We start from the raw sequence: 4,107 nt of genomic DNA, 5'->3' as shown, positions 1-4,107 counted from the left end.
TGTCTTCTTTATTAGCAGTTAAAAGATCTTCTTTTTGGCCACTGGTGGCCCCAGCAGCCCAGGGTGGTCACAAAATAAATGGGCCGGGAGGAAGACAGCAAGGCAGGGGTCCTCTCGGGGAAGCCCCGGGAGGACCACACATCAGGCTTAACCTCCCATAGCGTAAATGCAAACACAAGGAAAATCATCCCTGGGTGGTGTCAAATCCCTGGCTCAAGGCTGTTGGGAAGAGAAAAGACACCCCCTCATGTCCCTGGAAGCTAACAGGTCACCAGAAATCCTCTCCTGCCGCAAAGCCGTGCCCAAATCCCACCCCAGGAACAGGGCTGCACATGGGCCCCCAGAGTGTCCTACCACAAGCACAGAGCAAAGGACGTGGAGACTGATCATCCCCTTCCTGGGGCGGCAGCCATGGACAGAGCCCAGGGTCACAAAGGGCTCCAGGGGGCCACTCTAGCAACAGCCCCAGTAACAGTTAACCTCCAGTAATAGAGGTGTTACCGCTTGGGTGCTGCACATGAGCTCTGCGTGGAGTGGGGGGGGGGGGGAGGGGGGGGACACTGGTGGCCGAGCCCTAGCCTTTGGTCCATAGTTATTTGTCCAGTCTTCCCAGCCAGCCTGCCAGCTCTAGGGGACACTGTGTGATGCTTTGACACCCAGAATGACCAAGTGTTTTAGACCAAATATTTCCCACCTGTGGAAATAGGCAGACCAGCTCTGCCTATTCTCAAACCACGAGATGCAAAGCAAAGCACATTCGTCCGATTCTCCATACAGGTCAGGAGAGCTTTGGCTTCTATTAGTAACAGGAGCAAAGGCTTGCTAGACACTTTTATATGAGTGGTCTTATTTATTTCTTAAAGTAACCCGGTGTGGTGGATACCCGTTATTATTCCTTTTTTACAGATGAACAAACTGAGGCTTAGCGTAGTAAGCGGCGAAGCACGATCAGCACCAAGGCCATTTGGCTCCTGAGCCTGGGCTCTGGACCACCCACCGAGGGGCAGATCCTGGGCTCCTCCCAGAGTTAGGAAAAATCCATCACACCTTCCATCCTAAGATGACCAGCCGGTGCGAAGTGTTCAGGGGTCCTCTCCCTCTTGGGAAAAGAGGAAGCTGTTACTCCAGAAATCACGGGGCACATGTTAATAGGGGGGGGCAGGGAGAGCTGGACTGGGTGGGGGAGGGGAGAACACATGTTTAGCACCAGGAGGCCACTTGGGATCCAGCCACCTTGGCTTGGCAGCCTCTGTAGACCCCTGGATGCTGATCCCACTCAGAGCGTAGGTCCCGGGCCTTTCCCTTGGCAACTTGCTCTCCTCCTGCAACTTATTCTGAGCTAAGTGTTCTACTGGACTGTTGGCTGCCCCTAAGTCCCCTGTTTCCTCCTTTCAGTCACAAACATTTTCACGGGGCCTTTTAGAAGTAAAGATGTGAAGTGTTGGGGATTTGTGGCACCACAGGAGGTCTGAGGGAAGATCTCAGACTGAACCCTGCAGGTTGCCACCCAGCCTGGGGATCCTCATATTCAAGGGGCAGAAAAAAACCTTGTGGGGTGTGGCCAAGATATGGAAACAACCCAAGAGTCGTAGACAGAGTAGATAAAGAAAATGTGTTGTATTTTGTGTGTGCATGTATTATATATATATACACACACACACATATATACATTATATATGTGTATATATACACATATATATAGTTTATATATATATAATGTATATATATACATATGTGTGTATATATAGTTTATATATATAATGTGTATATATACACATATATAATGTATATATGTATAGATACATATATATAATGTCTACAATGTATATATGTATCTATACATATATAAGGTATACAATATATGTATAGATACACATATACAATGTATACAATGTATATATATGTATATATAATGTATACAATGTATATATGTATCTATACAGATATAATGCATATATGTATATATACATATGTATATTATATATACATAGTTATTATATATATTATTTGTATATAAGCACACACACACACATACAGAATGGAATATTATTCAGCCTTCAAAAAGAAGGAAATCCTGCTTTTTGAGACAACATGGATGAATCTGGAGGACATTATGCTAAACTGAAATAAGCCAGACAGAGAAAGACAAAGAGTCCATGGTCTCACTGACATGTGGAATCTTAAAAAAAAGCCCAACCCCTAGTAACAGAGAGTAGGCTGGTGGTTACCAGGGCTGGAGCAGGCACAGGAGACGGGGGAGGTTAGTCAAAAGGTACAGACTTTCAGCTTTAAAATGGATATGTTCTGGAGACCTAACGTACAGCGTGGCGATTAGAGTTGATAATTCCAAATCCTGTATTTGAAATGTGCTAAGAGAGCAGAGCTCAGGAGGTCCCACCACACCCCCACACAGAGAGAAGCGTGTGAGGTGATGGATACGTTAATTGGCTTGATTGTGGTTGTCATTTCACAGTGCGCATGTGTATCAAAACATCGAGCTGTACCCCTGCGATATCTACAGTTCACGTTTGTCAATCGTATCTCAATAAAGCCGGAAGGAAAAAAAGTGGCATCTGCCTGGAGAGCTATCCCAAACAAGAGATTAGAGAGTGGGACTGGGGACGGCAGGGAGAGGGCCTGGATACACTCCCCCGGCAGGCGCACGTCCGCCTAAGCTAGGAAAGCACGGAAGACTGTTTTCTTGTTGTTGCTGTTATTAATTTTCTCACAGGGGTTTCCCGAGGATGGGGTCAAGCATGATGCCACGCGCTCTCCTGTCCATGGGCTAAAGTAAACCTCCTGACCACCTGGGGAGTAGATGCCTGCAGTTAATTAGTGTCCCGACACCACAGATGAGAAATTAGGCTCAGCAGAGTTAAGTAACTGGTTGAATGCGGCTGAGTTAGCATGTGGGAGAGCTGAGGTTCCTGCCCACATCTGGCTGCAGAGTCCACACTCTTAACCATTAAGTGCATCCTCTCCCCCACCCTTGAGAAGGATTGGTGAGCTCCCCATTCCCAGAGGTATGCAAGGGATGCTGTCACTTGCCTGATCACAGGAGTCACCCGAGATGCTCCTCAACCTCCAGCGGCCCAGACCTCACCCCAGAACCACAGCCGAATCTCTGGGGAGGGCCCCAGAGCCTGTGTTTGGGAACGTGGAAGCTGGCTTTACGGGAGTCCTTCCCTGAAAGGAGGCTGGACCAGATGTCCTCTCAGGGTTCCCAACTTCTGTGTGGCCTGAGATTCTGTGACTCTATTTTTAGGGCAGGTCTTTCCTGAATCGATGTGTCAGACTTTCTGGCACCTTCTGATGGCTCCAGGGCACCTGAGCTGTCTTCAGAGCTGCCCTGATGCTCCAGAGATATGTGTGTGGAGCAGGGCTGGGAAGAGCCCGGGGGATGGGGGGGGGGGGGGGGGCAGGAGGCAGTAGAGGGAAGCCACATTCGCTGAATGGGAGGGGACTAAATGAAGCGAAGAAAGCCTTTCATTTCTGAGGGGCAATGGCTGATCCTCTCCACCCGGAGGCCAACAGCTGGGAGGCTGGTCTTTGTTACCGCCCTTCCTCGCAGAAAAGTTATCCCTTATCAGAGAGTGTGGACGGACAGAAGGAGGTTTCCATGGGCCATTTCCCCCACTGCTTTGGGGGGATGGAAAGTGGCTTTTGGGGAAAGGGTAGAGGAGATGCTGTAGGGAACCCCCACTGGTCCCAAACGGTGGGAGTGGTTGTGGAGCCTTCAGGAGTGCCCATGCTTCTTCCGTGTCGGGCACTGTGCTGAGTCCCTGCATGCGACCTCTCAAGCCATCCTCACGAGAGTCCCAGGAGCACGGCCACTGCTGCCATTTGCCAGAAGAGTTAATAAGGGAGTCAATTAGGGAGTGAGGTTGCTTGTCTCCAGCCCCACATTCACTAGCAGAGCCTTCAGATCTCCTCAATGGTGAGGCCACACTCCAGCCACCTCCCAGAGGACTTCAGTGTGTATTTATTTTTTTCTTTTGAGAGGGAGAGAGAGGGGGAGAAGAGCAGAGGGGGCGGGGGGGGGGGAGAGAGAGAGAGAGAGAGAGAGAGACAATGAATCTCAAGCAGACTCTATGCTCTGTGCAGAGC

Source organism: Puma concolor, chromosome D2 (assembly GCF_028749965.1).
Source record: "Puma concolor isolate L17-30 chromosome D2, mPumCon1.1.hap2, whole genome shotgun sequence".
Taxonomy (NCBI): domain Eukaryota; kingdom Metazoa; phylum Chordata; class Mammalia; order Carnivora; family Felidae; genus Puma; species Puma concolor.
Note: the sequence above shows the minus strand (reverse complement) of the source record.